Source organism: Mastigoproctus giganteus, chromosome 5 (genome assembly GCF_048544385.1).
Source record: "Mastigoproctus giganteus isolate SK-2022 chromosome 5, ASM4854438v1, whole genome shotgun sequence".
Taxonomy (NCBI): Eukaryota; Metazoa; Arthropoda; class Arachnida; order Uropygi; family Thelyphonidae; genus Mastigoproctus; species Mastigoproctus giganteus.
In genome coordinates, this window is record NC_143579.1 from 162,998,810 (window position 1) to 163,026,144 (window position 27,335).

General features: G+C 37.5%; 1 long non-coding RNA gene across 1 annotated transcript; it reads left to right on the forward strand.

The window, feature by feature from the left end:
- Positions 1-7,291: 7,291 nt before the first annotated feature.
- LOC150085804 (uncharacterized) lies at positions 7,292-26,758 on the forward strand. Its single transcript, XR_016546938.1, has 3 exons — positions 7,292-7,822; positions 25,201-25,467; positions 26,306-26,758. It is a non-coding gene; the product is annotated as an uncharacterized LOC150085804 (long non-coding RNA).
- Positions 26,759-27,335: the final 577 nt, after the last annotated feature.

Here is a 27,335-nt window from a genome sequence, read left to right on the forward strand (position 1 = left end):
AACTAAGTAAATTGGTTGGATATTGTTGACTGTTGACATGTTTGCAAGTAAGGATTCTTGAATGAATATATATGTATTTCCTAATAAGTTGGGAAACGAGCACTTATGAAATTATATTTTTGTCTGTTCATTGGCTGATGGTGGTTTATTGACTTACATGGACTGTTAAGGAGCAAAGAGACAGATTGTGCGTTGTGAGGGGTAATAAATGCCCGGACCTACTGAAATCTTTGTAGAGCAACATGAAGAGACACAGTGATATATATATATATATATATATATGTAGATATATATAAGTATTAGGATTTAGTAGTTCTTTTGATAACAAGGTTGACTGTAAATTACAAGATATATACACATTTAAAAATTAGTAAAATAACAAGTGTCAAACTAAATACTGTATTCTGTTAAAGGTTATTGTAATTTTCTTATATATAATATGACAATAAAAAACAAATTTGTATATTCTACATTCTTGTGTGTGTGTCTGTCATTTCTAAACTCAGCCAGTCCAGTGGAAGAATACCTTAATATATTAGGGGTCCCCGTGAGTCTGGGAATTTTCTGAAATCAATCAAGTCAGGTGTTAAAGTGGGAGGGGTTAAAATGAGGGGATATAAAAAATATATATATAACATAATATAATATAAATGTAGGCCCCCTTTGAAGAACAGGATTCTCAATAAAAATATAAAATAAAATAAAAATTCAAATCCCCCCCCCACAAAAGGACAGGTGCACCTAATAAAGTGGGCACTCGGTGTATATAGCATTTATCGTCCGGTCAACATTATTAATACTAATAATACTTTCAAGACAGCTCTTCCATTCTTGTTATTATTTTATAACGTGGAATAAATTAATTAACTCAGAATAAATATTTTTTTGCTGTACAGAAAAAAAATAAATAAAACACTGCCATCTTTTACATCGTGATTCCCAGCCACAAAAGATAGAGGTATCACCAGTCAAATATTATAATTTATGTATTTTATAAATAATATTATATTTCTCCTTAATTCTTTTGAAGTCGGCGGGTGACTTATTGCTGATGACCTTAAAGTTTATAAGGCCATTTCATCTATTTACAACTGTTTTGCATTCTGCCAGTGTTTGACATAGTGAATGATTAGTTTCGGCGTAAACTTAGGGTTTTCAGCATTACCAAATGTAAATACAGTATTTTCATCTGTTCTAGAATTCGGCACATGGACAAGAGGATTCTGTTACTGATTAAGCTTTGATTTTTTTCTTCCAACCTACTAATACTACTATATAATAAACATAACATATGTGTTAATACTAACGTACAGTCGGTCCTCGTATAACACGTGTTTACATTACACGAATTCGATCATACACGATTTATAAATAGGGGAACGTTATCTTATATAACACGAACCGAATTCGCTTATACACGATTCGCCTTTGTGTTTACAAGAAATGGCAGTCGAACGCGGAATCACCCCAACTGAACGCAACACGATAGGAACGAAGAAGATTCTGAAAATGTATTTATGTTTTTTATATCAGTGAAGGGGAAACACATTTCACCATAATAACGTAAAAACCAACACAATTCCAGCTATCGATATAATCGCAAATGCAATTAGATGGAGTTTACTACCAGTTTATAACAGATTCCACTAGCAGAAACGCAACTGGAAATTGTTTTTATTGTTTTATGGTAGTAACCCCCAGAAATGTGCTTTAGTAAAATGTGAGGTGTTAATAGTGTCTTGACGGTGTTGTTTATTCAGTTGCTACACGCGCGCAGCTTTGTTTATGTGTATCAAGCGTGCCTCCTCGTTTTGTAATTGTGCTTTGTTCCCTAAAAATGAGTAAAATACTTAAAAGGTGTGAAAAGCAAGCGTTCTGGCTAAGACACTGCAGATTCAGAGAAAAAAAAAAAAAACAATATCGATAAACAGAGGCGGACTGGATCAAAAATTCTTAACTGGGAAAATTTATAGTGGCCTCATACTACGGTTTATGGCCAAAATCACACCGGCCTCCGGCCCACCGTGGTTTCCCCCGTAAGGCTTCTGTCCGCCTCTGTCGATAGAGAAAAAATATGAAATTGTGAAACGCTTTGAGCGAAATGAAAGGCCATGTGATATTGCACGTGCTATAGACCTAAATCAGGCAACGCCGAGAATTACAAAGAATGCAGAGAAAATAAAAACAACTTTGATAGCAGGAACAACTCAAAGTGTAATTAAAAATCCATTAGATTAAGACAAAGAATTTGAAGAGATGGAACGGCTGTCATCTGTTTGGATAGAAAATCAAACAAAAAGCAAGTTTGCTTACGATAGAAGCAAAAGCATTAGCAATATTTTATTACGACTTACGTATTATAATTTATACTTACGTATTATAAAATACGTAAGTATTTTATTACGACTATTTTATTTAATATAATAAATTTTTTACGAATAAAATACGTATTTTATTCGTAAAAAATACTTTTTTAGTATTAAAAAATACTAAAAATACTTTATTATAATATTTTTATTACGTATTTTAATCGTTATAAAATACGTTAAGTATTTTATAACGTTTAAAATTACCCGATTATTTATTGTTTGGTAATGTTTTGGTTCCAAATGTGTGTTCAATCTTGGGTGGTCGGCACCTAACCCTACTTTTCCCATAGGGCCTGTTGTTTATATTGCACGATTTCGCATTGCACGAGGGTTTCTAAGAACGCAACTATCGTGCTATACGAGGACAGACTGTATTGACTATTAGCTACTTAACATTACAATGTTGTTGTTGTTGTTGTTGGCGTGGAGGCTTAATGGCTATTATGTCCAAATCGTGCCACTAACTTTGAAATGATAAAAGTTTATTTTTAGATAAGTGAACAGTTCATTTAAATTGGCGTCATCTCCAATGAAGTGGCTTATCCTCAGTGGCTAAGCAGGGGATCGGAAGGAGGAGATTCTAGCAGTAATTCTCCACTTATCGTAAAACATATTATTATGTGTTATCAGCACGATAATGAACACATCCTAGAATGATATGTTTTACGATAAGTGGAGAATGGCAATATAAAGAGTGTGGTGGATCATCTCCAAACAATAACTAATTTCTATTAACACAGAAATTGTTTTAGGAGAAAAATTAAAGCAAATAAACGGAGTTCAGTTGTATAACACTATTTTATACATAATTTAATGCGTAAATATTCTAGACGTTATTAAAATAAACTCTATTTTCTAAATAAATAATTGACATATGGTATTAAATTACAAATGACTCTGACTCTACAAGTGAACTATTTTTAAGCACATTTAATTAGATGAGTGGCTGTTTCACGGTGCAACCGCTCAAATTGTCGGTAAATGGTAGGAGACGAGGAGTATAAATGTCCAAGAATAAGCTGACTCAGTTACAAGTGCTGACATGTTTTCTGATAACTGCAGAGTGGCCGTAAGTTAAGTGCTTTTTTTTAGGTGTTTCTAAGTCACTATGTTTGAAGTGTTCTAAGAAACATCTCAAACATGGTGACATGATGAACAAGAATACTTAATACGCAACTTGATAATTTAATTAGCGGAATGGTAGTACCACCATGCAATCACTCTAGTTTCGAAGAAATTCTGGTAGATGGTATTAGAGCGCATGTCGAAGAATTCACTGACAGAGTTGCAGTCATTAGAATTCAGAAATATCTCACAAAACGGATCACACTTACAACATGTAATTTAGGGCCAATTTGCAATTACCACACAGCATGTCAAAACTTGCATCTCTGTCAGCTTATTCTTCGACATGCGCTCTCCTACCATCTATCAGAATTTCTCCAAATCTTGAGTGGTTGACAGGTGGTACTGTATTAAGAACACATGCATTTCTCTCGTATTGAATGCACGAAAACAGTATGTATTCAACACGGAAGAAATGTATACAGAATCAGCTGTTTCTGAAAATGATAAAATCTATTTATTCAGTCCAAATATTACGCAATTTGAATTAAAATATTTATTTTTGGGTTACGCAACTTGTCGAACGCAGTAACAATAATATTCGGCATTGAACGCATGACAACAGTACGCGTTAATCGATGTTGAGTATTCGATGAATATTTTGCAAAAAGACCATGAAGGAATGGAAAACTCACAGATGGGGGAGATAATAGAAAATAGATTATCTTCTTCTTCTTCCTCTATGATATTTTATCAACAAATTCATCTGAATTCTTTCCTAAATCCTTGATGATGTTTAGGAGATTTTCTGGTAACTTGGAATGGAGGAAAAAATGTTGTAGGATTACTCTAAGAGAGAGAGAAAGAGCATAGGATGCACCTGGTTTCTCGAATGATTTCTTCGACTAGATATTACTTGTTATTTTCTTCCATTATTGTGAAATTATATAATGTTATATTTAAAATACCAAATTAATCAAAATATCTAGTTTTCTGCAAACACGGGGATTTTATTATGGTATAGAAACCTTCAACGTTTTCTAAGTGCCATCTAGAGCCAGCGTCATGGTGCTTCATCGGTGAGTGGTCATGAGAAAGGCATCAGTCATTATGATTCAGAAACAGAAGCGATTAGATCGTAATGACTGATTCAGGACGACAAGGTTCTTCATCGGATGGAGCTGTCACACTACTAGAACATTTGACATTTTTTCGTGGCATTTTCTGCATACGTGTCTTGTCAACTATTCATGGATTTCAGCAAGTTTGGGGTTTTTGAACTTAAGAAATTGAACAACACTTTGCACCTGGTTATATGCCGACGTCGCCATTTCAAACAGCTACCCAACAAGAATCAGAAGTTGATCGGTGCTGCCACCTAGTTATTTAATGGACACACAGACACATACACGACATTTTTCGCATAGAGATGGTTTGCTAGCACCTTTTCTAAATGAGAAACAGATTTCTGATTACTTTATGATCCCTCGTAATATATAATTATATTAAATACATGCTGCTATACAGGCAAAAGAAAGCACGAATCTAGTAGACAAAAAATGCAGAATTGACAATTTTTTTACCTCAGGAAACTACCGAACTGAATGGTAACCTGTCCAACCTGTTGATATCATGATTTGTTACGCGATATAGAAGGCATTACCCCTTCACGTGAAACTTCACAACTTGCTTGTAGTATTTTTATATTTGAGCGAAGTTTGGCATCTTAATGCAAATTTCTTTCAAAATTATTTAAATCACATAAATCGAAATAGTTGAAAAGACTGTGGAAATACTGCACATTTTCGTTCCGAAACGATATTAGCAATTGTTGTTTTTTTAGGAGAAAAATAAAATAAAATAAATGGAGTCTAAATAGTAAAATATTAAAACTATTTGCTTTACTATTTATTTTTTTATTTTTATTTATATTTTTTAAATTTTATTTATTTTTAAAAATTTTATTTAGTTTTAAAATTTTTATTTATTTTTTATTTTTATTTATATATTTTTAAATTTTTATTTATTTCTTTATTTTTATTTTATTATTATTATTTATTATTTATTTTTTTTTTTTTGCTGTGGCCATATTGTGCCTTTCGGTTGGTTTTTCCTGATTTACATTTCTTCCCCTTTTGTTGTTTTATTAAAAACATTGATCACAGTTTTGACTAATTTGATTAAAGCGCTGTATAAGCAAAAAAATAGGGGAAAATTTACAATCCTTCAAATTTTCACTATCCTTATATCCTGTAATACGTTTCAAAATCACGCTGTCATGCTTATGCACGAGAGAAGAAAATGCTACATAGCTGAATTTTAAGACAAACCGAAGTAAGTTTGCAAGTTAGGGATCATTATTATAACGTCTCATATTCTGAAATCCTTCACGAGTTGCCTTCTTCCAACACTTCGATTAAGACACTTTCCCATTAAAGAAGTCTCCTGTCACTTATTCTCAGCTCGTACCACCACCCAGGCGGCACAGTTTCGAAGCCATTTGGTGGTGGTACTCAGCTGAAAACCTTCCTTCCTTTTTCTCCCCATTCTCATTTAATTCAAGTATATACCGATGTAGCTGCAATATATTTTTCAGAAATATAAGTATTAACAGTGGTCTTAAGACTTTTGGGCCCCGCGTGATAACAGTTCTAGTGGGTGTCCCTTTTCAGACGAAGCCACATGGGTTATATGTAAATGAATAGGGCCCTACGATCTGATCTTGGGTCCCCCCCCCGCCTTTGTTATTGTGCGAAAAACAAGTTGACATTGAATATTAAAGAAAACACTGTGGAAGCAGATTTTTAACAGATTTTGCTTTTAAAGATAGTTTATAACACATTTAGTTTATTACAGTTTGTTTATTCATGCTCTGTTCTTAAAATAAAGAATCAGCTGTTTCTGAAAATGATAAAATCTATTTATTTAGTGCAAATGTTACGCAATCCGAACAAAATATTTATGTTTGGGTTACGCAACTTGTCGAGTAGGTCGTTTCAAAATAGAAATGGTCGCTCTATTTCAGGTAATGAGTATTAGTTATATTAGTTACATCATGTGATCTTTAGGCTTGAGTTTCCTACAGTCATTAGACTGATCAGTCTTAAAATGACGGAAATTTCGTTACAAATTCAAATTTATGATCTTTAGAAGTAAAACTGTTATGCAGTTGGTTCCAGGTGAACATTATAGCTTTGCACTAAAACCAGCTATGGTTGTGATCACAATAGAAGCCGAATAACTATTTCTGAGAATTGATTTCATGAGTGTCCTGAAAAAATAAATAAATATATGCGATTACACTTCAAATTACTTTACTTATACATTTAATTATCACCAGATTGATGAAATGAACTCTATGTGATGCTTGTGTTGAGAAAAATACAAGACATGAGAGAGAAGTCTATTTTTAGACATAACTATTTTTTTTTTTATTTAAATCGTTTAAAGAAAACTGAGTCAAATGATGAGTTTATTATGATTTAGGGACAGTATGTGGTAAAATGGCATTGCTAAAGACAAGAAATAAATATATGGTACGTATTGTCGCATTTCCCAAAAAAAAACAGCTAACTTGCCAACGTATTTATAAATCTGATGCCATTTTCTACGTATCAATGAACTTGTTCGCTTTCTTTCATTACCGAAGGAAAACCATTCCGAAAGCGAACTATTTTTCCTTTTACTACGTGCTCAATGGAGCGTCTCTTTTCCTTCTTTACTCTCTAATCTCGTGAAAACACGGTTTGTTCACGTGTTCTGTGAGCCCACGTGGTAGCTCGTTTAGCGATTTAAACAGTATGCGAGGAATCTTTATCTGGAAAACTTTTGTTGCTATACGAGTTGGTTGGACTTTTACGACATCCGGATGACGAAGTGAAATCTGAGCTTTGACCTCGATTTACTCTATTTTGCTTCTCTTTCACGTGTTGAAAATGCTTAATAATACTTACATTAAACTGGCCACTCACGGGCCTCTTTTGGTAGCCAGTCGCAGCTGCGAAGGTTATCTAAACTTGCGTATAAAAACGGACGACGCCTGTAGCCCTCCGTTTACTGATTAATTCAAGATCGAGCATCCAGTGATCCAGACACCCCAAGCGGCCGCGGTAGCAGCTCACGGATTATTCGAGGAATCTCAGATCTTGAATTAGAGTTTTCTACTCCGTCATTTTCAAAACCGTGGCTCGCCTCGTTATTTCAACATTTTCCTCTTTCAAGTTGTCAGCGTTGCCAACCTATGCGAAGTGCGACGGGACTTAGGTGGAACCCGGAGTCCGTGAGCCGTTTCCTGGATAATTTGAATACTTCCAAGGGCAGTCGACTAGGTAATAGCGGTAACGTTTTGGAACTCCAGGTGCTCACACAGCTTCATCACGTACCGTGAAGTAAGTACCATTTATATAAACAGCCATTTTGTTTACTCTGTTTCGTTTGTTCTGACTTTAGTATTGTCACTTAATGAAGAGAAAATCAAAAAAGACATTTTCGCAGTTTGATCATCTGTCATTTAATACGATTACGTATATGTATGTTTTCAGAGATTACCAGATTAATCACAATAAAACTGGCATTATTTTGGTCGCTTTCTTAAGTCTTCAAAAACGTATAGAACAGGAATAGGCAACAAACCCCATGACCCTTGAACCCTTTCATGCATGTGGTGACTTGCATAAAAAAAAGTATAGCGTTAAGCCTTTATTTCCTATTCTGCAATGGAATTTTAATATTTGGTGATTCACGCAGCATCAGACAAAATTGTTTTTGTTTGTTTCTTTGGTTATTTTCATTTTTCTTTGAATTTGGGAGCGGACCCACATATCACATCCTCCCAGATAATGTCTGCCTAACCGAAAAAATGCAATTGGTGAATTAGGTGGGCAAAGTGTGTGTGCTGCTGCAGATACAAATTTTGGGAGGTCTTCGTTCAAGGTGAATTCAGCCAGCTCTGTGGGGAAAACCTCGCAACAGTATTAAACACGATTATTGCTTAACAGCTGATAAAATACCACTAAATTTGAAAACAGTTAAGAACCGGAAGTCCGGCAGACGTTAGCCGATTTATTGATAACTTGACCTTGACTAATCAAGATGGATATGCAGCACGAAGGCGAATTTCTTCTTACCAATTTTCTCAGAAAAATTTAAACAACACACATTTCTATTCCTTTTTTTTTTGAGTTCATCATAATCCATTGGCACATGACAATATTATAGAAACAAATGGAAGTTTATAAGCCACAGTAAGAAAAAGGAGAGGCTTTTCAATTATTTTATTGGAGCATAAGGTGCTGTGGCTATAATGCGCCTATTCATAGGAATGAGGATTAAAAGTTTATCCTCAGTCTCGAAGGTTTAGCAAAATAACATTTTTGCACATGTAAGCTCGAAGTGCACGTTGAAAAATCTATCGACAAGCAAAATAGCAGAATAGTGCCACATAAACAAATCGTAGTTTTTTTTATAATGCTGATGTACCTGTGCAAGAATTAAAAGTCATACAGAGATGGACCTCTTGGTAGAACAGTTGGTAGGATCGACGTCCTCCGCACACCGAGTGGAAAACACCAGAGGTCGAGTTGCGTTGATGACGAGGGGAATTTTTCGGGGTCTTTTTCACAACGTGTTGAGATAGTCTGTTTCAGGCGAGGATAGCATGTTTTTTTTCTCCCGGAAACTCTGGTTTTCCATCCAGCAAACAGAAAATCGACCTCAGAAGACATGCAATTTACAGACAATTTACACGGAGCAATATGGCTGTAGTCGCTATTGATCCTAAAACCCTACAACAAACATGCCCAAAAAGAATTTGCTAATTGTATAAGTTCTGGTTATGAACAGAATGAAGGAAATTCGCAAACACCTACTAAAAGACAGCTAATACATGTTGGGCACACATTCTTCCCTGTCCTGGCCAGGACAGCCATTAGGTCTTTGCTGTTTTTCTACACCATGGAAAAAGTAGGAAATTTCCTCAACATGGAGTATGGGGAGGATGGTGACGATACCACTGTGCTACCCGCGCAGACGAAAAGGTTAGTAAGTAGGGTTAAAGTAATTTTATTAGCACATCCCATGTCAGAAAAAGGATTTGTACACAATGTAAGAATAAATTTCGTCAAAAAGGGGTATAATGAAGAGATAAAAGTAAGTGTAACAAAGGAGTATATTTTAAACAGATGTAAATAAGTTTATCAGTTTTAAATAGTTAAAAACAGCTGACAAGTGGACATTGTCAGAGAGTATCTGAGTGTATAGGGCTCGGAACAGATGGTTAAAAGGGATAAAAGATATACGTCGCTCATGTCTAAAACGTGGACATTCGTTTAAATTATGACTAATGGTTAAAATGGTGTCGCAGAAAATATGATCCTATCGCCCTCTGCCTACAGAAAACCAATCTAACGCCACATATAACTGTTTCTCTCTGGAACTACATAATTCGTCGGCAAGATCGTGTTGTAAACAACCTGAGTAATCTGGCACATATAGGTGTAGCGTTGATAATCAACGCTCAAATACCCTCCAAACCACTCGCATTAAAAACAAACCTTGAGCCAGTTGCAGTACGAGTCAAGTTAATTTTGACTTTTAATTTTGACTTGACTATTGTCTCGTTATACTTGCCTCCTAATCAAATTATAAGCTAAGCCGACCTAGACGAACTAGTGGTACAACTTCCTCAACCCAATTTCATACTAGGGGACCTCAATAGTCATCATCCGTTATGGGGAAATCAAAACATGGATAAACGTGGACAAATTATAGAAAAATTACTTGACTAGCACATTTGATTACTCGTAATAATGGTGCACCATTTATACGCATTTATCTACAGGATCTACTTCAGCTATTGATATCTCTCTGTGCTTAGCATCCTTATATCCTCTATTTAGATGGATTATTCATAGCAATCCGCTGGGTAGTGACCATTACCCAGTGATATGCCAGATTGACACAAACATCCCTAATTTTCTAACAGAACTGTCAAATGGAGCTTTTTCAAAGCAAAATGGAACATGTACAAGCAACTAGCAATACTAGAAGAAAAGCAGGTCCAGCAATCATCCATAAACTTGGTTACAGAATATATATCTAACCAAATACAGGCAGAAGACCAAGCGATTCCAAAGCAATCCAACAAAATATCAGCACGCTGATTGTTGTTGTTGTTCTGGAGGCTTAATGGCACATAAGCTGCTAAGGCTATAATGTGCCTATTCACTTATTATATTAAAACATGAGTTTTCCCTAAATCAAAAGAAAATTTGAAATCAGAAATAATTGAAAAGCCCAGTTTGCCTGAGAAAGTCAAAAAATTCAGAAATATTTGCCTTATCACCAATGAGATTTTCAAGAGTTATTGGTTTATGGAGATTAACCAGTGAGATCAAGGATGAAGTTCTGGCTTGTTTATAATAGGGGCAGCCAATAAGAATATGTTTTACTGTCAAATTATTAGAACAATGTGTACATTGTGGTGGATCATCTCCTGTGAGTAAATGAAGGTGGGTCAGATGGGTATGTCCTATTCTTGCCCTTGAAAGGACTACTTCTTCTTGTCTCGATGTACGGATACTGGAGTGCCAGATTTTTGGATCATGTTTAAACTGAAAGAGTTTATTATTAGTCTGAGAGTGCCAGAGTGCTGTCCATTGTGATATGCAAGCAGCATGAACTGTTAGTGCATAATCTGATGCTGGAACAGGGATATTGGTTAAATCAAAAGTAGTTGGATTTTTTGCAGCTTTATCGGCCAGTTCATTGCCTAAAATACCAGAATGGGATGGAATCCAGCAAAAAGTGACCATCAGCACGCTGAAAATTATGGTGGAACAATGTGGACCAAAATACGACTTATGTACTCAAAACATCCCCGCATCACCCTTCCCATACTCACTGTACACAGTCGTGATAACAATACCAGTGGAGATTGCGAATACATTGGGCGAATCTCTCTGTTCATGAAAATCTCAGCCACGAAATCTTGCGTGCCTCCTTTTCAGATATACAAGGCACAGGCTGAGAAACATTCCATCAACTTCGAATCAGCATCTAGTGCTGCATACAATCTCCCCTTCACAATGTCAGAATTGCACCATGCTTTAGCCATTACCAAACTTGGTGCAGCAGGACCAGATAGAATAAACTACATCATGCTAGCACAACTTATTGAACCAGCCCTTAAGACATTGTTACTTTTTTATAACAGAATTTTCAAAGAGAACACCTTCCCGGACAAATGGCATCACCCTTATGTTTTTTTTGGCATTTTCAAAACCAGGAAAAAATCCTACAAATCCACAACATTGTCCACCTATTGCATTCACCAACTGTATGATCAAGGTCCTGGAAAAAATGATCAATGCCCGCCTAACCTGGTTTCTAGTCCAAAAAAACCTAGTTAACCCGGTACAATGCGGTTTCCGTGAAGGTAGATCCACTCTTGACTTACTGATCAGAGCAGAAATAAACATCCGCGATGCCTTTGTACGAAAAGAACACCATGTCATGGCTTTCTTTGACATAGAAAAGCTTTTGACACAGCTTGGAGGTACCGCATAATGCGAAACTTATACGACCAAGGATTATGCAGACACTTGCCAGGGTTTATCAGAAACTTCCTCCATCATCGCTCTTTTCAAGTTACAGTCAATAACCAATTATCTTCCTTTTTTTTCCAGGAAGAAGGGGTCCTACAAGGTTCAGTCTAAGTGCCACCCTATTTAACATAATAATGAACTCCATAACACAGGATCTAACAAAAAGAGTGTCCACTACCCTCTATGCCGATGACTTCAGTATCTCCTGCCATTGCGAATTGTAGAAAGACAGTTGCAGGGTGCCATCAACAAAATTGTGAAATAGTCCTAAAACAATGGTTTTCGCTTCTAGCCACAAAAGATTGTCGGGATACACTTCTGTAGAAAGGGTAACTTACATCCAGACCCGGATCTTCACCAAGAATATCAAATCATCCCAGTGGTTAGTAGTGTCCGCTTTTTTGGTGTGGTTCTTGACCAAAAACTTACCTTCCTCGAACATATAAAAGAGCTAAGGATTACTTGCCTTAAGAAGCTAAACAACTTACTATCTGGCACAACATGGGGAATTGACCGTTACACGCTACTGCATTTGTATCATGCATTAATACGGTCACGCCTAGACAAGGGCTCTGTGGTCTACAGCTCTGCTAGACCAAGTGCCTTACGTTGGCTTGATCCCGTACACCACAGTCCTCTTTGTCTCGCACTAGGGGCATTCCGTACATCGCCAGTCCAGAGCTTATATGCTGAAGCAACTGAAGCATCTTTAAATCTACGCAGACAAATGCTTCTGCTAAATTGAGCAGCAAAAGTCAAAGGGCAACTGGACAACCCTACTCTGAATGGACTTTTTTTTCCGCCAAAATGGGTGAACCTTTACAGAGCCTACCCATCAACAGGGTACGCCTGCGTTCCCTGCTCAGTGACTGGCAAATCGACCTTAGCATGATACAGCCAACTTCTCGTAAAGTCCCACCTTGGATGTATCACATACCGCTCTGCGGTATGTGATACATCCAAGGTGGGACTTTACGTCCAACGATGTAAGTTGGGACTTTACATCCAAGGTGGGACTTTACATCCAACGATGTATGTGATAGCTCTGCGAGCTATCACTTACATCGTTGGGGAAAACACACCTTATCCCAGCAGAACATACTGCAAATTCATGTCGCATTGAGAGCCCAGCACGCAGAGTACACGCCAGTCTATACGGACGGATCTAGAAGTGACACCCATGTTGGTGCAGCAGTAGTATTTCCCAACCTTACGATAGCCAAAAAACTCCCCATTGAATGCAGTAGCTGCATTGCAGAACTCTACGCTATCTACATAGAATTAAATTTCACCTTCTCAACAACTATTTTGCACAGTGTTATCTACACAGACTCAATTAGTGCTATCCAAGCTATACAGCAGAATAAAAATCATCATAACCCCTTACTCGTACTCATTTGGAATACCATGGCCAAGTTAAATAAGAACAAACAACGATTTCTCTTCTGTGGGATCTCTGGTCACTCTGGAATTGCTGGAAATGAACGTGCTGACCTAGCTGCAAAACATCTATATGTCCTGTAGATCACCCCTTTAGCATACCACTCCGATTTCAAGTTAATTATTAAGAAGCGATGTCTGGAGCAATGGCAACACATCTGGCAAAATCAAGTTGGTAACAAACTACCCCGTATAAAGAAAGATCTCAAACCTTTGAAGTCGAGCATACGTGAGGACAGACACGAAGAGGTAGTATTAGCTCGACCGCAAATAGGCCATACACATCTAACATATCTTTATCATCTTGCAGGCACTTCTCCACCACAGTGCACAAGGTGCAACACTGAGCTCACTGTCCACCATCTACTTATTGATTGCCCCAAATACAATTCTGAGCGACAAGCTATGTTTACCTCATTTTCCACGACGAACACCTCTTTCAGCATTTCCTAACTCCTAGCAGATACACCACATGTGACCAAAATTTTTCGTTTCCTCAAACAGATAAAACTGTACAACGCATTATAAATTTGAATAACATCTATACAGATATAACTATGTATTTAACATCACCATAGTGACCTTGCTGCCCTTGTGCCGTAAAGCCTACAAGCAAACAAAGAAACTGGTGTCTAAGTAATATACTTCGGTGCGTGCACTTTTGAAGATTATATGTGGTGGGTTAACGACGAAATTTCCCCCATGCCTTGTTTTGCGCCTTTCTTGCTGTTCTGCATTCAGCATTCCAAGTTGGTTGGTTGTAGTACGGTTTTAGGCGCGTCAGCATCTTAGTTCGTATTGCGCCTTGTATATAATATGCCAGTAAATTGTGTGTTATCTAGTTGATTAACAGTTTTCTGGATGAAAGACCCCAGTTTCGGGGTAGGGGCAGATGCTACACTCACCCGAGACCGACTAACTTAGCCAATTTTTGTTAAAAATTCCTCACGTCGTTGAGAGGATTCGGACTCAAGTCTTTTTCGACTCGGTGTGGAGAGGACGGTGATAATACCAACTGTGCTAACTTCGGTTTCGATAGACTGTGCACTACACACTTCTATGTGTATAGAATTTTCGTTAGAGTGAGAATGTGAGAATTTTCGTCAGACGGATGTTTTGCAGCATCATCCGCACGTTCATTTCCTCCTTATCACACCTTAGGAAAAAAAAACTGTTTTTTTTTCCTAAGGTGTGATAAGGAGGAAAGAATTTTTCATACATACGGATGAGATGGATGATCTTCTGTCTGTAAAGCATATATTGCACTTAATGAGTCTGTGAAAATGATACTTTTTAGGAGGGAAGTTTTGGCAATGTGATCTAGTGTGAGACTTATTGCAAACAATTCAGCACTATAGATACTGCACTCTATTGGAAGAGACTGTGAAATTATGCTGTTTGGCAATACGACTGCAGCACCAACGTGTGCAGCCGTCTTGGATCCATCAGTGTACAGATGAGAATAGTCAGAGAATTGCGTTACATAAGAGGAATGTAGCTGTTTTATATGTTGATTTGGGATATTGTTCCGTTTCCATTTTTTGAGCACCATGTCACAGTCAACTGAACCCTCACATCCCTTCCACCATGATTTCCCACGGTGGAATGGATGCTGGGTTATCATTGGTAGACTTTATCCATACTTAAGTTCAATTGTGAGAGTATTTCTTTTAGTCGGATGCCTGCAGGTTTGCATGCGTTAGGTTTATTCCCATATAAGGTTTCCCATTTCGGTTTATACAGATATTGCCATGTTGGATGCCAGGAAGGCTTTGAACTTTCGCAGCAAAGTTCATAAGAAGAACTTGTCTACGAAGACTGAGTGGGAGTTCATGGATCTCTGTGTATAGACTATACACAGGTGAGGTACGAAAGGCTCCGGAAACAACACGTAATGCACTGTGATGAATTGGATCTAACCAGTTCAACACACTTTTCCTAGCTGAGGAGTAAATGGGAGAACCATAATCTTATCATTGCCCAATAAACGTGCAAAAGTGAATAACGATCAGCTCTCATGTCATGGCTAATACAGCTCGTAGAATGTTTAATTTCTTTAAGCACATTGTACGTAGATATTTTATGTGTTCTAGGAAATTTAATTTGTGATCCATGATTAGTCCTCTTTTTGAGTGGAATTTGTTGATTGCTTATTCTTAGTTCTGGGTCAGGATGCACCTTTCGTTTTCTGCAGAATTGTATTGCCACTGTCTTTTGTACTGAGATTCGATATCCAATATAGATGGACCAGGACTCTATTTTGTTAATAGCACATTGAAGCTGCCTCTCGATTGTCCGCATATTCTGTGAGTGACATGACATTGTCAGGTCGTCGGCATATAGGTAGGTTTCAACTGTTGCTGGAATAACTTCTGTTATAGGGTTGATTTTGATATCGAAAAGGATTGCACTGAGGACTAAGCCTTGGGGGACCCCTGTTCTTGATTGTATATTAGAGACAGAATATGATGGTAGCGAACTTGAAAAGTTCTTTTAGCCATGAAATTTTTAAGGAACTTCGGTAGATGGCCTCGAAGTCCTAATTTGTGCAATTCATGAAGGGTACCATATCTCCAGGTAGTATCGAACGCCTTGTCAGTATCAAGGCATATCATTACAAGGTGTTTGTTTCGGAGAAAGGCATTGCGTATGTTTGATTCAGCTTTTGTCATTATGTCCATTGTTGATCTGTTCTTCGGAAAACCGTATTGACTAGGACTAAGGAGGTTATGGAAGTCAAAGAAATTATATTAACCGATTATTCAACAATTTTTTTTAACGTTTTACCTGAACAGCTAGTGAGGGCAATGGGGCGATAACTATATGGGTTAGAATGGTCCTTCCAAGGTTTTGGTTGTTATGCAAATTTCACGACACAAGGGCAACTATGCCAATATTTTTCTGTCAGAGTCACTGTTCATTTTAATGATTTATGGGTATATCAAAATGTATTTATTATTCCAAGATGTTTAATATATATAAAGAGCTCACTTAGGTTTGTTTTGTCACCAAGTATATGAAAGAGGGTTAGAGGAGCTTGCAAGTTTACTAATGATTGGAAGGATGTGGTTCGAACGGCTGAATAGGATGGACAATCAATCAGTGCCTTACTGTAAGTGTATCTGACAGACAGAGCAGAGCGGAGGATCTTCTCTTAGAAGTAAATGTTTGTGAGTGAGGAAGGTATGCCCAATGCGCAGTCTTGTCAATATAATTTCTTCCTGTCTATTTGTACGTGAGCTAGAATGCCATGAACATAGATCTTTTTTTATTCTGCGGAGTTTATTGCACGGTTGGTCCCTCCAAAGTTGTTTCCAAATGGAGGTATATTTGTGGTATAATCTGTAAATGGTACAAACTGAAAGTTATCTTGTATATTAAGATCTGGATTTTTTGCGGCTTGGTCTGCATGATTATTTCCTGGGACCAGGTTCTGGAAAGGCCAGTACAAACGAATGTCGCCAAGAGTCTGGATATGTATCCTCAAGGCATATCCTATTATAAAGCAGTAGGATCATGGATAAGGAATTTTCGGTGAGGTGTTTTATCATTTGATAGTGGATTCCATCCGGACCTGCTGCACTTTGCTTAGATTTGGCTAGGACTTTGTGAAATTCATTTATAGTAAAGGGTTGGTTGTATGTAATCTCATGAGCTGCAAGGAAATTAATTTTGTATTTTTCGATTTGAGCTTTATATGTTTGAAAGATTGGTCTGTATGATGTTGTTGCTGATAATTCCTCAAATGTTTCTCCTAGTAGATTTGCAATTTTTTTCTGGTTCAGTAATGTCATGACCTTTCCAGCTTATGATCGGTTTAGGGACGGTTGTATATTTGTCTAATTTTATTCCAGATTATGCTGCTGTCCGTATTTCTATTAATTTTGCTTGCAAAAGATATCCAGGACTCTTTCTGAGATTTCCGGCGTATATAACGTGCTTTTGCTCTGGCTTTCTTATATTTTATGAGATTAGTGGTGGTGGGATACTTTCAGAATTGATTCCAAGCCTTATTTTTTTCTTTCTTTGTTTCCAAGCATTCTTCATTCCACCACTGCTTGTAATGTTTATGGAACTGGTTAGCTGTCTTTGGTATTGCAATATTTGCTGGAGAGATTATTTGATTTGTGACATAAGTAACCGCACTATTGATATCCGAATGCCTTATAGTTTTGTTATCTAAAGAAGCAACACATTGGTATTTTTCCCAGTTTGCTTTGCAAAATTTCCATTTTGTACCTCTTACAGATTGCGGTACGTCATTTGCTAGTAGGTGGCACACAACTGGATAATAATCACTGTTGTAGGGATCATCAGAAACAGACCAGTCAAGAAGAGGAAAGAGAGCTGGGGAACAGATGGTGAGATCAATTGCGGAGGTAGTCCCTGTTGGTAAATGGACATGGGTTGGTTGGTTGGTTTGGGTTTTTAATGGCGTATTGGCAGCTGTGGCCATAATGCACCAAATCAAAAATAAAACTAATACAAAAATATTGGTCAGCCTTAGAACAGGCTACCGTGTCAAAAAGGTAAAAATGATACTGTGGTTAAAGGTTATATAAAAGGTATAAAATATAAACTTAAATCTTTGTGTATAAATTGATCGAGTGTAAAAAGTTAAAAACGTCAGACACGTTGTCTCTGCCAACTAAAATCTGACTGAGTGTAAATGCTTCAGTCAGATTATTAAAAGTTCTAAAAAAAGATTGTCTAAAGACAGGGCATTCGATAAAAACGTGAGAAACAGTTAAAATAACGTTACACGTCTCACACACATAGGTGGGTCATCCGCCCTCAGCAAAAAGGAGTGTGTTAGATGACTATGACCTATGCGGAGCCAAGCAAGAACAACTTCCTCTTTTCGGAACCTGCGTAGACTGGACTGTCATTGCATGATTACAGGCTTAATATGGTGTAGTTTATTCGCGGTCTGTCCGTGCCAAGAGTCTTGCCATTGGGAATATCATTTAGAGCGTATTATTTGCTTATAGGGGACTGACAGGCAATGATTATCCAGGAAATGGCTGATTTAGCAACGGCATCAGCCAATTCATTTCCCCGTCTATCATCAGTGGCCTACCATCCAGGGCTAATGGAATTCGATATATCCCCAATACGATGACCCCGAAATTCGAAATGACCCCAATACATATATCAATATGTATTGGGGTCATTTGTCATGGATGGGTTTCCATGATAGTATCCTGAAGTATGTTAGTAAAATTCAGGTCCCAGCTTGTGATAAGAGCTTGAAGCCTAATGGCAGATGGTTTATTGAGCGGTGGTTTACTTTCATAGAGTTCACTCCATTTAGGCGTAAAGAGATGTTACCACATGGGATGATGTGGATTGTTTTGTTATGGAGGCTTAATGGCACATAAGCTGCTAAGGCTATAATGTGCCTATTCACTTATTATATTAAAACATGAGTTTTCCATAAATCAGAAGAAAATCCGAAATCAAAAATAATTAAAAAGTCAGTTTGCCTGAGGAAGTCAAAAAATTCAGAAATATTTGCCTTATCACCAATGAGATTTTCAAGAGTTATTGGTTTATGAAGATTAACCAGTGAGATCAAATATGAAGTTCTGGCTTGTTTGTAATAGGGGCAGCCAATGAGAATATGTCTAACAGTCAAATTGTTAGAACAATGTGTACATTGTGGTGGATCATCTCCTGTGAGTAAATGAAGGTGGGTCAGATGGGTATGACCTATTCTTGCCCTTGAAAGGACTACTTCTTCTCGTCTTGATGTACGGACACTGGAGCGCCAAAATTTCGGCTCTTGTTTAAACTGAAAGAGTTTATTATTAGTCTGAGAGTGCTAGAGTGCTGTCTGTTGTGATAGGCAAGCAGCAGGATGATGTGGAAGACTGCTGATTTTGGCTGCGTAATTTAGTAACAGAACTTGTCTTCGAAGATGTAGCGGCGGTGCGTAGGCTTCGGTGTGGAGGCTTAAGATTGGTGAAGTACAAAAAGCGCCAGTGCAACTCGTAGGGCACTATGATGTACGGGATCGAGCCGTTTCAGTGCACTCGGTCTGGCCGAGCCATATGCAGGAGACCCATAGTCTAACCTGGATCTAATCAGCGAGCGATATAGGTGTAGCAACACGTAACGATCTGCGCCCCATGACATAGAAGAAATTACTCTGAGAAGATTTAGTTTTCTAAGACAACTTGTACGAATATGTTTTATATGTTCCAGGAATTTTAATTTTTTATCAAGTATTACACCAAGGAATTTAATACTAGACTGGGAAGTAATACGATGAGAATCTAACTGAAGGTCTGGATCACAATGTAAAGAACGTTTGCGACAGAAGTGTACGGCAGTTGTTTTTGGTTTAGAAAGTCGATATCCGTTGTTTTTAGCCCAAGAGACTATTTTGTTAATGGTACCTTGTAGTTGTCTTTCAATTAGTCGCATATTTTGAGAGTGACATGAGATGGCTAGATCGTCAGCGTATAGGTATGCGTCAACTGTATTAGGTATACACTTGGTTATGGCATCAGTCCTAATGGCAAAGAGTGTGGCGCTCAACACTGAACCTTGGGGAACTCCCTCTTCTTGTACATATGCTCGAGACAATGAAGAATGGAATCGGATCTGAAACGATCTATTCCCTAGAAAGTTTTTAATGAATTTCGGCAGATGATCCCGAAGTCCACATTTATGTAAGTCCTGAAGAATCCCATATCGCCAAGTTGTATCGAAGGCTTTCTGTGTCAACGCATATCATGACTAGGTGCTCATTTCTGAGGAAAGCGTTCCGGATATTTGTTTCTGCTTTGATAATGAGATCAAGCGTAGATCTTTTTCTCCGGAAGCCATGCTGGTTTGGACTTAGAATGTTTTCCGTTTCTAGAAACCATGTCAGTCTAGCGTTAACTATTTTTTCCAATGTTATTCCCAGACAACTGGTTAGAGAAATAGGGCGGTAATTTCTGGGATCTGTGTGGTCTTTTCCTCGTTTCGGGAAAGCTAGCACATAAGAATGGCACCAGCTAGCAGGGTAATACTCCTCTAGAAAAATTGTGTTATACAGTTGTAAGAGGGCAGTTAACGAATCCTCACTTAAATGATAGATCATGCAGTAAAAAATTCTATCAGGGCCTGGAGCACTGTTCTTCGATCGGGCAAGTGCACTGCGCAATTCAATCATGGTCAGAGGTAGGTTATACGAATATGGGACGGCAGTATTAAATTTTAGTTTGCATTTTTCTGTCCGGAATTTTGACAATTGAAGTGCTGGTTCATATGTGGCAACAGCTGAAAGTGTTTCAAATGAAGTACCTAAGACAATGGCAATCTCTACAGGTTCAGAAATTTCCTTCCCTCTTACAAGTAGAATAGGAGAAGTTGTTTGCGAGTATTTGCCATTAATTCGTTTGATTTTTTTTCCAGATTATAGAAGTATCTGTGGATCTGTTCATGGTGGAAGCTTAACGTGCCCATGCTTCTTTTTTACTCTCTCGTCTTATATGACGAGCTTTAGCTCTGGCTCTCTTAAACTGTAGGAGGTTGGCTGTGGTTGGATATTTTCGAAACAGATTCCAGTACTTATTCCTTTCTTTTTTAGCATTGTTGCATGCTTCATTCCACCACATTTTTGGATGAAGCCGGATTTTGGATGAAGATTTTGGAATAGCAGACTCAGATGCTTTCATTATTTTTAGTGTAGTATATCTGACTGCAGAATCAATTGTGAGGGTTGTAATGAGGGAAGTATCTATTTGACTATTTCCTGGTATTTATTCCAGTTAGCCTTGTCAAATTTCCAGGTTGTCCTAATGTCTCACTGGGGAAGAGAACTTGAGCTGAAAGTACACATTATAGGAAAGTGATCGCTACCACAAGGGGTATCAGTAACAGTCCAGTCTATGATAGGAAATATCGCTGCGGAGCATATTGAAAGATCAATAGCTGAACTTGAACCAGATGGAGAGTGTACGTGTGTGTGATCACCGGTGTTTAGAATAGTTAGATTATGTTTATCTAAAAATTTTTCTATTATCTGTCCTCTAGAGTCAAGATGTTGTGAACTCCATAGGGGGGGGTGATGGCCATTCCAGTCACCATAATACAAAAGGGAACAGGTATTTGCTTTACTATATCATCAAAATCATCAAGGCTGTATGTATGGTTTGGCGATAGATACGACGAAACTGATGTTACTGTTATACCAATGGTGACACGAACTGCAACCGCCTCTAAAGATGTTTGCATGGGGATAGGTTTACAGGGAACTACAGAGTTCACTATGACTGCTACTCCTCCATGAGCTGAATTAGAGGAACTTCTATCTTTTCTATATATAGTATAATGCTTAATTGTCATATATACTGTATTTTTGAGATTGGTTTCTTGAATGCATACTGCAACAGGCTTATATTTATTTAATAGATCGTAAAAGTCATCTAAGTTATCACGGATCCCTCCTCAATTCCATTGAATAACTGACACATTGTTTGGTTTTAACTGGTGTCTGCTAATGTCCGTGAAGTAGTCTGCTTACGCCTGTCTATTTTTGTCCTTTCCTTCTTTGAGAAAACTGGTCTGCCTGTGTCAGTGTCATCTTCTGGATGAATTTGAAGAATTGTACCGTCTTCGCCTGCTTTTTCATCGATGTCCATGGCATCAAATCTGAGTTTGTATTTATCGGTTCTTTCAGCGCTCTTGATTTGTTCTTTCTGTTACTGATTGGGATTCTTATCTGGAGGTATTGTTACTGGTGTATTTACTTCTTGAGTTGCATATCTGGAGGGAGATTGTTCCTTGGATGAAGAAAGTACTAATTTAGCCCAACCAGATATAGAGATATTTGGAGGGACTGAGCAGTCAGTTTGAATTGATACTGAGCGTAGTCGTTGAGTAACTGACGCGTATGTAGATGATTTAACAGGAATTGTAAAGTGTTTTTTTACCTCTTGATATGACACCTTATGCTCTATTTTATATTTCTGAATATTCTTCTCTCGTTTCCATTGATCGCAGTCCTTAGAGAAGGCAGAATGATTACCATGACAGTTAAGACAGTTTTGAGTTTCCTTGTTACAGTCGGTATGTGTGTGTGTTCTTTTGAACCACAAACAGCACAAGTGACTACACTTCTGCATACAGTTTGCCAATGACCAAATTTTTGGCATTTGAAGCACCGTACCGGATTGGGAATGTATGGTCTAACATGACATCTGAGGTATCCAGCCTTTATAGTTGTGGGGAGAATTGGTGTTTTAAAAGTCAGTATGACTGTGCGAGTAGGGACAAGCTCTCCACCTCTTTTGATAAAAATTCTTTTTGCATGGATTACATTTTGGTTGTTTAATTCATGGAAAAGTTCATCTTCCGATCCATTTAGGAGATCTCATTCTGATATTACCCCTTTAGAGGAGTTCAAGGTGGCATGTGGGGTAACTTTTGTGGGAATTCCACAAAGGTTAGAACTTTTCAGGAGTCTCTCAGCATGTCTGTGTTCATTCATCTCCCTAATAAATCTTCAGATCTTAATCGACGAACCATTTTTGGAGGGCCAGCCACGTTTTCGAGACATTTCTGAATCAAAAATGGAGATAACTTACTCAGTGGTTGGTCTGTGGAGGAATGCAATATTAAAAAGAGAAGAGCAGAATAATCTGTCCCTTTTTTTTTTGTTTCTTGGCGTGGGATGGGTTTAAGTCATGATCTAGGTCATGCATATCTAGATCTGGATCAGTAGATCCGCAGCTGGACTGTTTTGTATTTTCCATCATTGTTCCTTTTAGCCGTGGGAGAGTGGATTTCTTCTCCCAGACTTCCAGCCCCACCACGTGAGGCAGGAACGGTGCCACCAGTGACCTAGCGATAAGGAGAGATTAGTTGTTAGTGTGTTAATAAGTTATTCCGATATACAAAAAGAAAGGTGTCTTGCCTTTCTGTCAAGTGAACAAACTTTATTTCAGAAATGCAAAATTAAATAAATTCAGAAAAATAACACTATTCTATAATCAACTGCTCTTTTAAGTAAATCGCTTCGGAATCGGTATAGTCACTGTCTTGTCACTCGGGACCCCTTGCTCTCGTGGTTTTGGCATTACATCAAGCACAGGCAGGCAGGGTCGCAACAAGAGGTTGTTTGCGAGTGGCTGTACTTTTTAACATGAAATTCCACAGTGAATTTGGAATGTAAATCCTTACTGTGCAGTTTAATTTGCCTGCCTTGATAGGATTTGGAGGCCGTGGAATGTAACAAGAGAAATCGAGTAGGAAAGAGATACCAATTGTTTCGCAATAATATTCGCTTGATAGCTGCCTCTCTTGATATTTCAATTCAGAGTAAATCTCTTTCTGAGTCGTGAAGATCCTACTCTGATATAACACTACATAAAGAGTTCAGGGTTTTCTATGGAGTTACTGCGATAGGTATTTCGCTTATAGATGTGGCTCTCAAAATTGACTGAACATGTTTATGACACAAGGCTTCGTTTAAAAGATCTCCAGATTGTAGCCCTATTCACAGGTTTTTGGGTGATCCTATTTTAATAAAGAGTGGCTTTTTTCCGATTGCCTGCGCTCTGGTGGAATGGAGAATGAGAAAAAGTGTTGTCACTCATGGTAGTGTATCCTGTTCTGGCTCTTTTAACAGAATTGGTGACAGCATCTCATATTCGATTAGGTAGAGGCCTTGTTGGAGCCCCAGAAGACAAAGAGGATTTATGTTACCCATATGAGTAAAATAAAAATTTCTGATGCCCTAAGTACCTCACCAACCACAGAACTCTACTAGGATACCATCACTAACTAGACGACAATGCGTATACATTTGACTATTAGTAACAACAGCATGCCAATTGATCCCAGTCGGGCTAGTTCAGGACCTCCTGTCTTGTCGAAGCAGAGATCAATGTGGTGTATTAGGGCTGGGCCCTCACTCACCGGGATTCCCCTTTCTGAGTTTCCACGGGTTGCAGCGCATGGCTGCAAACTCCTGGTTCCAATGATGTAACCATGAAACCTAGGTATGGGCTTTGGTTCCCAGTGATGATAATCCAGAAGCCGAGCAGCATCATGGTAGGTTCCTTCACAACGTAAAGGTGGCCAAATCGAGGGGGGAAACTGTGTATACCATACACTTTTGATAATTGTTAGTGTTACTGTGGTCCAGGGCTAGCTCTATTAGCATTACAACTCACTGGCGTATATACTGCACTCGTGAAAGATTTTCTAAGACATCTATTTGGGAAGAATGCAGCGGGTCACACAGATTATTTTGATTTCCAGCCAGCAGTGAAGGCAGCCATTAAATCATTGTAAGCAGATCGATGGGCAGCATAGAGTTACAGGTAGACACATGTTGATGTGCTGGCTTTCCCCAATTATTAAGGGAGCAATTGCATGGTGTAAAGTTGGCATGCCAGGGTGGAAGCCTTGTTGACTGGAGAACGTTGTCTACCGTAATTTTACGCTCTTGGATATGAATACCAAAGTGATGGTTGGCAGTCTGAAGAGCATTATAGAAATTATCCCATTGTGGCTCGAAAACGAATGTTCCCCGTCAGGCATTTATCATGAAATGCCAGTTAGTAAAGCAAGGATATCTTATTTGATGGGAATCCAGGTGAGTTCCATGATACAAAAGGCTTTGTTTATCATATCATATTTTAAACTGCTTTTAGAATCTCCACATATGGAATTTCCTGAAAATGATGGCGTATATATTTATTTGTTTCTTTTATTTTATTTAGGAATTCGTAAAATAGATTGCAGTTATCCCATTGTTGAAAACCAACTTCACATACCTTCTGCGAAGGTTCACCAGTAAAAAACACAGATCTTCTGGGCAAACGGCTCGCAATCTCTTTGTTGTAGGTGGGCTTCAGGAAACAGTCTTTCGGTGATCCCGTTAAAGGGTCTGGATCTTAAAGTTTTAATTCTAAAACTAATACCGTCAAAATGAGAGGCATGGGATATGAACCCGTTGCTAAGAAACCTGATGAACAGAGTACTGACAGGTAGGTCTACATTCAAGTGAATGTGCTAAAAATTTGGATTGGTTAAACTGTATATTGGTGTTCTTGCTCAATATCACCAAAATTCCGTTCATGCATTTTTTATATTTTTAAAAATTCTATTTTAAATGTTATGGCAGAGAATTAATAAAGAACGAGTGATTTTTGGTAAATACATTTTCATTTAAATCTCTAATCCAATAGTTTTAACAGTAGAAGCTGAAAAGCTAGAGCATTCTTAAATAGCTTTTATATGTATTTTATAAGAACACTCACAATAGAATATATTATAATGAGTACTGTTTTAGCGGTCCGCGGCGTGACCCATATCCGTGTGTATTTTGTTGTTGTTGTTGGGTTTTAGAATCATCAGGGACTAAGGCCCATAATGCCTTATTGCGTTTTTTGCCATATTGTGTTTTGTGATCGATTTTATGTTTGCTAGACGAAAAACCCGAGTTTCCGGGAGAAAAACCATGCTACCCTAGCCTAGTTGGTTGGTTGTTGTTGGAAGTATTATGTTTTTCGAAGAATTATGCCTATAAAACTAATCCATGCAAACATAAATTCCTTCGAGGTTATATTTACAAATTATAAGCGAGTTCTATAATACTAGCAAATACCATAAATAAAACATGTTTTTATTGAGAGATTAATGAATAAGGTTTACGAAATTGTAACAGGGCAATACGTGTCCATATATGTATACGTGTGTGCTTTGGGAATGCCACTAGAATGAACTTTTCCCTTAGCATAAATAATTAAGATTTGTTTTGCACATAGTATGGTTACTTAAAGAGATTGCCATAAACAATGAGTTCTTTCTTTCTTTCTTTCTTAGGTCGTCCGCGTTTTCCTCCTGGACGAGCAAATCTGCTACAGAAAAACAGACCTTTAACTGGTCCGAATGGAAGAAAGAAAGTGACAAAAAAACCAGTGGTACCAGCACTGCCAACAGTGGTAGCAGCAGTAGTGGTGTAAATCCATGGGGTCCGGTGTTCAAAAACCGCGAGAAATTTGTTGAAATGCATTTTCATTAAAATGCACTTTTGGCGTGTCTTGAATGTATAGGCTTTCTGATTTGAAAATAAGTTAATATATTTTCATTATTTGATTCCATTTTAATGTCATTTATATCAATCCCACTTAGTCTGGTGCATTTCACGGCATAGCAATGAAAGGCAGTCCTTACAACTTCCTTAATGTGATTGAAATATGAGAATCACCAATGCAAAATAATATTTTTTTATTTCTGAATCTGTTACTCTTGAAAAATAAAGTAACTCTTTAACAATGTGTTTATTTTCACTTCACCAGATCACTATTATTTTTTTATCATATTTTAACATACTTGGTTAAAATTTAGTCCTCGAATAATAAATAATTAACACACCTTGCTAATAGAAAAAAATACTGGTGGCCTTAATTATCATATGCACTGTATAATTTGAAGTTTCAGTTTTAATTACAACTTAGATACGTCATTCGTTACATGAACTGATTCCAAAAGAACATACAATACTGTAATGCAATTCAATTTATTAATTTCAATTCAATTTTAATTTTATTTAATTATCTGCTGATATTCATTTGCGATATATATCGCATAAAAATGCTAACAAATAAGTGAACGAAGCTTCTAGATGGTATAAGGTCCTAGATATCATTGGCTCATGCTGTAATCTGAATCCAACTTCAGTCTAATTCTTAATCCGAAAAATTTGATTGCAGGTGTATAAACTTTTCAAATTGTCAGATGAACAATGACTATATAACAACAGTAGTGTAAATATAAAAAACTAATTAAAATATAAGATATTTATGAACCAGTTATCGGTTCACTTAAGACCCTTAAGTATTAACTGGAACAT